Consider the following 8,507-nt stretch of genomic DNA (forward strand, 5'->3'; position numbering starts at 1 on the left):
GGCCGCCGCCGCCATCTTCCTCGGCCGCCCGACGCGACCCGGCGCGCGCCATGTGCGTCACCGCCGCCCGCCGCGTCACCGCCCAGCTTCGGCCGCTGTCACGTGACGCCGGAGCCCACCGCTAGGGGAGAGTAACGTGGGCGAGGGGCACTCGAGAGCCTCCCTCCGCAAGGCTGGAGGGGCGGGGGGCACAGGAGGGTCATGGGGGACTAAGCTGCGTGATGGTCCCAGAGGGCTATGGCAGGTACCCAGGCTGGTCAGGGGTCCTGGGGTGGAAGGAAGGGCGGCTGAGGACACAGGGGGTCGGGTGGGGGTAGCAGGCCAGAGAGACACAGGGGTTCCCAGGGGGGCAGGGGGTGATCTCTGAGCGCAGGCAAAGTGGGGGGAGGAGACAAAAGCCCGGACACCAGGATGCTGCCTGCATTGGGGCTGTGGCACCCCTGGTTTCTCCCCTGTGGCAGCAGGGACACAGGCAGCACAGCACAGAGATGCCCGGGCAGCCTGCGGCCATAGGGGTGATGCTGTGGGGCGTCCTAGCGCCCAAATAGAACCACCCTGGTAGCCAGGGGGTGGCTGGGCTGGCAGCCCAGATGCCTGGGCTCTCTCCTGGCTCTGGGAGGGATGGGCGCCTGGGCTAAGAGCCTGGATTGTCTGGCCATGTCTGTTTGGGCAGCAGTCGCCCCGTCTCTCCCGCACAGGGAACACAGCCCATCCCTACGGAGGCAGTGCCAGGACTTCGTTGAAGAAGAAAGGTTAAAAAAACCCAGCAGGAACTTGGTGAGGAGATGACCTGGGCTCAGTGGTCCAGGGCTCGCTCTCAGACAGTCATTGCTGCACCTATGTCATTGCCTACTTTTGCATATCAGCAGTTTTGAGGCTACTGAGCTGGACTCCTTCAGTGAAAGGTTGGCAATCTCTGTGCAATTAACTGCAGTCTCTGTGGAGGAAAGACACAGGATGATTCCTGCCCACGCAGACCTGGCCAGAGAACCCAGGTGTCGAGGCTTCTAGCCACCACCCCCCAGCCCACTGTCCCCATTCCTCTCCCAGAGCAGAAGTGAACCCAGGCATTCAGGTTCCCAGCCCCCACCAATTGCTTACCAAGCATGGGAGGTGCCGTGGCCATGGCATTGTTCTGCAGCTCTAATATCTGACACTGTGGAGCGCACAGGTAAGCTACCACGCCTATCACAACCAGCAGTGTCCCCACCACCAGTACTAGGAGCCAGACCAGGAGGGGAAGCAGGTGTAAGAGGAGGCAGTAAATGCAGCAGAAACACTTCCCTCCCTGCTCCCAGACACCTGGGGTCCTTGAACCAGGGGCTTGTAGGGACTTCTGGGGCATATCCAACCCAAACTGTACCTGAGGTAGCAGGATCAGCCCTGTCCAGCCCAGACACCCCCATCCTCAGTGATAACTGTTCTCTGCCATGCTCTACTGCATAGTCTCCCACCCTTGCTGCTCCATGGGTCGGGGGTTTAAGCCACCCCCACAGGCAGTGGGTGCTGGCTGCAGCTCAGGGTGGGGACTGGGCTGTGCCAGTGCTCCTGCTGGGACTCAGCCCTGGAGCCTTCCCTCCGAGCCTGTAAGCTATAAGAGTGGGGGCTGCTGGGGTCCTAGACTCCTGGGTTCTCTGGCTAGGTCTGTATGGGCAGTAGCCATCCTGCATCTCCCCCCACCCTCCAAGCTCTGTCTTGATGAGAAGGCTGAGACTATTCAAGGTCAAACACTGGTCACATTAAACAAAACAGTGGGCAGTTATTGGGTGGGGGGTAACCTGGGCACAGCAGTGCTGGGCTCTGTCTGAGGCTCTCCCAGACTGCTCTGCTGCGTGCTGCTCCATGGGTTGTGGGCTTCCCCTCCCCAAGACATGCTAGGTGCTGGCTGCAGCCCAGGCTGGGGGTAGGGACTAGGCTGTGCCAGTGTTCCTGCTGGGACTTGAGTGCAACGGGGGGAGGAAGGAGGGGAAGAACTGGGAGCCCAGACACCTGGGTTCTCTCCTAGCTGTGGGAGAGGAGTGGGAATTGGTGGGTTAATGCAGGGGGGAGCTGGGAGCCGAGACACCTGGGTTCAAAGGGGTGATGTTATACCCAGGCCTAGCATCGCTCCCGAGCTAGCTGCAGCTCACCCCCCTGCTGTACCAGCCCCGCACGTTCTCTTACCAGCTGGGATAGGTTTTGCTCCATGTGCTGTTGGGGTGGAGGGCGGGGGTCCACATCTGCCTGAACATCCCCCAGCATCTCCTGCAGCTGCCTCCAGACACTGACACCAACGACGACTCCTCCAGCTCCTCTAACTGTTGCATTGGTGTGATACGGGTAGGTGTCCAAGACCTGGCCGTGTGGCTGGCTCTGGCGTGGGATGTAACGGCCAGGTGTTATAAGGGGCTGAGATCCCGCCACCCCTGGGCTGGGGCACTGGGAGCTGGTTGTACAGAGCACCAGTGCCCAGTGCTGAGATGCAGTGGCCTTGGGTGGGCACGGGGAGTGGGTAGAACAGGCCCCCCCGGTGCAGCTGGCTCTGGCGTGGGAACCAGGGCTGGGTATACCAGGGCCCCTCCCCTGTGCAGCTGCTCTGGGATAGGCATCCAGCACCATGGGCTGTTTCATTTCTCCCAGCAGGAGCAGCTGGAGTATTATGTCATCATACATGTACCATCCCCCTCAGTTGTGAGGAAGAAGTCAAACAAGTATAAGTGTCCTGCTGAGCTCGAGGGCAGGGAGAGGGACCCGGGTCTGCCCCCATCTGCTTTCAGCTTTGGAACAAATGGTGCCATCCTGATCCCCCTTCCCCCTGCACCCAGTATGGACTCCTAGTGCACCCCACTCTGGGGGGGAGGCACAAGGCCCCTGTGGGCCCTACCGCTACCCTGCTCTGTACCTTCCCTAGATCCTTGGTGTAGCTCTGGGCAGATGCTGGAACATGAGCAGAGAGAGGCCAGCACAGCTGCTGCCATCCAGCAGTGGCTGGGAGTGCTGGCTGAGGCTGAGTAGTTGGGGGGCAGGGCTGGCTGGTGGGCAGGCATCTGTCCCTCCATGCCCAGCCCATGCAGAGCCAGGGGCACAGTCTGGGCTCCATGTGCATGTGTCCCAGGGAGCTTCCAGTGGAGTTTCCTTCTTTCTAGGATCTGCTACTTTAACTAGGATGGGGAGCAGGAAATGGGCAATGCCACCATACTCAGATCCCACTGTTACAAGGGACCACCACAGCCCCCACAGCTGCATTTCCTGCATCTGACAGCAGAGCAGAGCCAACTGTGCTACACCTGCAGTATATTACATGCATGAGGCCAGAATGAAAGCCTCCTGTGTCCATGTCCCACTCTTGTCTCACCTCTCCCCCCACCCTTGAGACCCTTTTATACTCTCAGCACTTTACTTCTTTCTGGGTTTGTTTTAATTGAAAAAGAATGGGGCATGGGTTTAATTGCTGTGGCGGGGGGGAGGCTGGGCAGCTTTGAGCAGGGGTCATTCTGCAACAGTGGTCTCCAACCTTTTTAAGTAGGAGATCACCTTTGGCATTTAAAAGCAACCCAAGATCTACTGTATGCTGCAAGCACCCCCTCCCCCTGCCCAGCAAGTTTGTGGGGAGGGAAGGGGATGAAGGAGGATCAAGGCAGAGGAAGAAAACATTATTTAGGGGTGCACCTCCCCAGCAGGTAAGTCCCACCTGGCTGGGGCTCCACTCAACTTACCCCTGCTCCTGCCTCTGCAGCAGTGTCTCTCACTGCAGGGACCTTGATCTAGCCCCCACCCTTTCCCTTCCCCACGAACTGACCTGCAGGGCTGGGGCACGCGTGTGTGCATGTACGCAGGCACTCAGACCCCTACCCCAGCCTCATATCGACTCCAAGATCTACTGGTGGATTGAGATCCACTAGTTGGTAACCACTGTTCTACAACTTCCGCCTGCCTCAGTTCAGCCTGGGCTTGCCTTTGTGAAAAAAGGGGGTCTTCACACAAGGACTTTCGAGCAAGAAGGGGATGGTTATTACCAGAGATGGGCAGGGGTGGTGGCAGAGAGGAAAGGGGAAAGGTGCACAGCCCTCTCCTACTGATAGGATTGGTGTCATGTGAGAAGGAGGTTTTCAGGAGAGGAGGAGAAAGTAGCAGAGGGAAGGGAGAATGGTTTATATTCCCCACCCCTTCGTGCTCCAATGGAATTGGTATTGCACAAGCACTGCAAAAAGGGGCCTCACGTGATGAATTGTGCAAGGGGGAGGTTTTTACCAAGGGTTTGGTAGCAAAGAGGAATGGCTGATGTAGGCCTGGCTGCAGCATTGATTAGAATATGCTACTCCCACAAAGGCTTTGCTTAAAGCTGACATGAGTATGCCTCAGGCCCCTGGTACAAAACAGTTTGAGATGTTGTATTACATCTGTACCTTGAACACAATTTGTTTTAATCATTGTATAAGAGAACTGGAAAGCAGGAACACCTTGTAGTGGCCTGGGGGAGCCTGCATGGTGTTGTTCCACCTACACTGTCACAGTACAAGTGCCCTAGCTGATGGACTTGTCAGGGCCGTGTTTGTAGACAAACCTGACCAGCTCTTTGCTACCAAACTAAGCCTGTTGTCATTCTTTAAGACAAGACTAGTGTTGGGATCTCCTGGCTGTGAGTTTGCCAGCACTGCGGTTCCTGAGACTTCAACACTGACAGCACATCAATAAGGGCAGCAACAACAACACCGGTAACCCCAGAGGACACTGGTGACCCCCAGCCAAGTGGCAAACTGCCCTCTCATAGGCTCACAACCTGCAATGACATCACATCACAGGAGGAGCCTCTTGTTTCAGACTGCTGGGCTCTCTTCATCACCATGGGATTTGATGACAGTGTTTCTCAAAGGATTAAGAGAACAGCCCCAAAACAGTTCAAGTTACCCACCGATCTGGCTACCCCGAGAACATTCATGAGACTCTGGAGAAGCCCCAACACACCTGGTGGAGGTGAAAGTTTTTTGAGATAATTGAAGATAAAGAATGGGTTCAGGACACACTGACAGAAAAGGTGGTGCAAGCACTGCTGCCCAGTGTGTCAGAATAGAGGAATGCCTGTGGTAAGATGGAGGACAAGGGTTACCAATGAGCGAATGATTGGGGAAAAATAAAAACAGCCATCAAAAGGCTTGAGGGAACCCCCTGCTAGTGAGCTATGGACACAGCTGGATCAGGGTCCAGGCTATATGCATGCAGTTGAACAAATATGTGACCTCCTTCAAGCCTCAGGCAGAGTCTTACCTGCCACAGCTGGGGCTCTGTACTCTGACAAGGGTGGCTGCTACTGGGACACAGGGGCCCTGGATACCAGCTGCAGTATAGGGCTCTCTGGGGGCTGTCAGCCTAGCACAAGCCAGCAGTATTGCTAAATGTACAATAATTATCATATTTGTACAATAATTTCAACCCGTATACAATGTACAATAGATAATATCAGAAGTGTTCAAAATGTATGATAATTTTTGAGGCAGTTAATTGATGCAGCATATGCAAAGCCCAAGTCATTCTCAGGGAGTCTTAGCTAGCTTTCAGGTCCATTATCAGCACTTTACGACTGCTTGCATCCATATAACATGCTTCAGCTTTGACCCATTTCTCACTCGCTCACTCACTGGAGACTTACAGTGAGCTATGTAAAGTAAATAAGAAGACTTATTTGCATGCATTTTTCAGGTGTACTAGTTTTTTCAGAAAATACCATAATTTGAGCTTCCCAATATGATAATTTCATATTTAAGACCTAGCAACACTGGCACCAACTCTAAATCAGTATCTTGGGCTTGTGCCTGACACCCCCCACCATTCCCCCCAACTGCATTGATGCTTTTGTTTGCACATTCTTCTCACCAAGAATTCTGGATTGAGCAAAAGCCACACAATCTCTCAGTTTCACCACTTTCAAAGTACTTTCTTCAGGGGGACATGGAAATTCTTCATTACAACAGTTTAGCCCCCTCTTCACCAAGTTTCTTACTAAAGAGTCATGTTGATCTGGAGTCAGGCAGACAATAAAGGTAGATATGCACTGTACAGACTTAAGATATAAAGTGCACAAGATTCTGTGAACTCAGAAATTGTGTGTTCTATATTCCTACTAAAACCAGCCTATGCTGAAATACAGAAAGAAAAAGTTTTACAGGGGGTTGTTTTTTTCACGGAGACTGCAGAAGTGTGATACATCTCATTCAACAGAACACTTTAAAGAAGGAAAAGAAAAATCGTAAAACATCTACTACTCAACTATCAATACCTGACAGGGCACCAAGCACCCCACAACTCCACTAGAAACTAATGATCCCAGTCAGCTTCCAAGTAAGGTCCAGATTATCCTTCTCCATGACAGCAAGCAGCCATCAAATCCACTAATCTATGTTTGCTATTAATGTAAAAGATCCTTTCCAACATACGCTGTGCTAATTTCTAAGGTATAGATAAGGCAACTCCAATATGCTCAGATTTATAACTATCTGAACCAAGATGGGATAGATTATTAAAACTGCATATATACATTGATGAAGAAAACCTTCCATCACCGCTGTAACTCAGGTATTCATCACCTGATCTCTTGAATTTCTGAATGATCCAGGAGACCCAGACACCTCACTATTGTTTGCAATTCTTCCTAAGGGGAAATAAACAAATATCAATCTACACTTGGAAATCAGTGTTGTTTCCTAATTGACCATGTTTTGTAGATCAACCCATTGATGATGTATGCATTTTCAAAACTCTCATTAATTTTATAGTTATTATTGCATCCTGTATACTTAATTGGTAAACAGATAAGTTTACTATTTATATGTCACCAATCACAGATGTTTTGACATATTCTAATTTGGCTCAACTAATATAGTAACACTGGTATTTTCCATTAACACCTGAGGAACACAGAAGTGATGATGATATAATATTATGAGATGATGTATCAGGGGTAGGCAACGTTTTTTGGCCGGAGTGCTGAAAACCACCACAATGCCTACCTCGGAAGGTGCCAGAGTGCCGGCATGCCAGAAAAACTGAATGAGGGCAAGGGGTACATGGCAGGATGCCCTGCTTGTGCCCCTTGCCCCCCACCCAAAGCCCCTGCCCCACAGTCTGGGGCTCTGTGGCTGCCAGCAGCTACCCTGGCTCTGGGTAGCTGCTGGAGCCCAGGCTGCTCCCAGCAGGGCTTGCAGCATCCCAGCCACCTGCTGGGAGCAGCCCAGGATCCTGGCTGGTAGCAGCTCCCCAGAGCCGGGGCCGGCTGCAGCTGGGAGGCTCCAAACAGCTGTGCTGGTCTCCGGCATCAGCTCCGCACCAGTGCATGCAGGCACGCCTTGGTGTGGGCAGTGGGGGAGGGGCCTGAGGCAGCACAACCCTAGTCTCTTCCCCACTCCTGGCATGCAGGTGATGAGCTTGGCGCAGCTGTTTGGAGCCAGCCCCAGCTCTGGGCAGCTGCAGAAAGCAGCAGGTAGGGTGCAAACAGCTGTGCCGGGCTGGGGAGCTGCTTCCAGCCAGGATCCCGGGGTTCTCCCAGCAGGCAGCTGGGACATTGCAAGCCCTGCTGGGAGCAGCCCGGGCTCCATTGCTGGCAGCAGTTAGCTAGGGCCAGCTGCAGCCAGGAGGCTTCAAACAGCTGTGCTGTGGCGTGCCAAGCAAAATGGCCTTGCGTGGCATGCTCAGCATGCATGCCAGGGGTTGCCAATCCCTGTGATATAGTATTATGGTGACACCCAAGTACTGATGTAGCATAAGGGATAAGCCAAATCAACCAATGAAAGAGTGTAGGTGAAAAGAGCATCACACAGGAATCCCAATATAATATTCAGGTTTATGTAACCTCCAAAATTGGTATTTGTTTCAGTCTGACAATTTATAGTGGTATTACTTTCCATTTACCTGATTTTCATAATATTTCTGTAACTTGGATACTGGATGACAGAAGGCAGGACAGGCACCTTAGAGGCCAGCTAGTTTAGAGTCATAAGCTTTTACAGGGAACAGCTTAATTGATCAGATGCTAGATATTTATGTTACTGAGTAATTCCTGCCCTGTTTCATGCCAGCAAACTTCTGATGTATTCATTGATGCTAACTATTGGATTCCTGCAACCACCTTTCTTCTTGTTCACCAAAGCAGATGTACCATTCTAGCAAGCAGCCTGAATTATCTACAGTCTCTTCTAAGTTTCAGTCCTATTGCCAGGAGACACAGTAAAGCCCAGTGACTTCAACAAAACTTACTGCATTTGGCTTCCATGTCATTTTTTTAAGTACAGTTTTACACCTAACACTATCACACACCTTTTAGCATTCAAGCACTTTCATGCTCTCACAAGGATGTAGAATAGCCTTTTTTTTTTTTTTTTTTTAATCGCAGCTTTTATGAGATGTAGTATAGCCAATTCAGAACCTAATTTCAAATCTCCCAGTGCTGCAGTGCAAACTTTAACATGGAAGAGCCACAATATAGTTTACTAATTTGAATAGAAGAGTTGGCCTTTTCTGCGCCAATATACTGAACA

Source organism: Gavialis gangeticus, unplaced genomic scaffold (assembly GCF_001723915.1).
Source record: "Gavialis gangeticus isolate Ggan-Ray unplaced genomic scaffold, GavGan_comp1, whole genome shotgun sequence".
Classification (NCBI taxonomy): domain Eukaryota; kingdom Metazoa; phylum Chordata; order Crocodylia; family Gavialidae; genus Gavialis; species Gavialis gangeticus.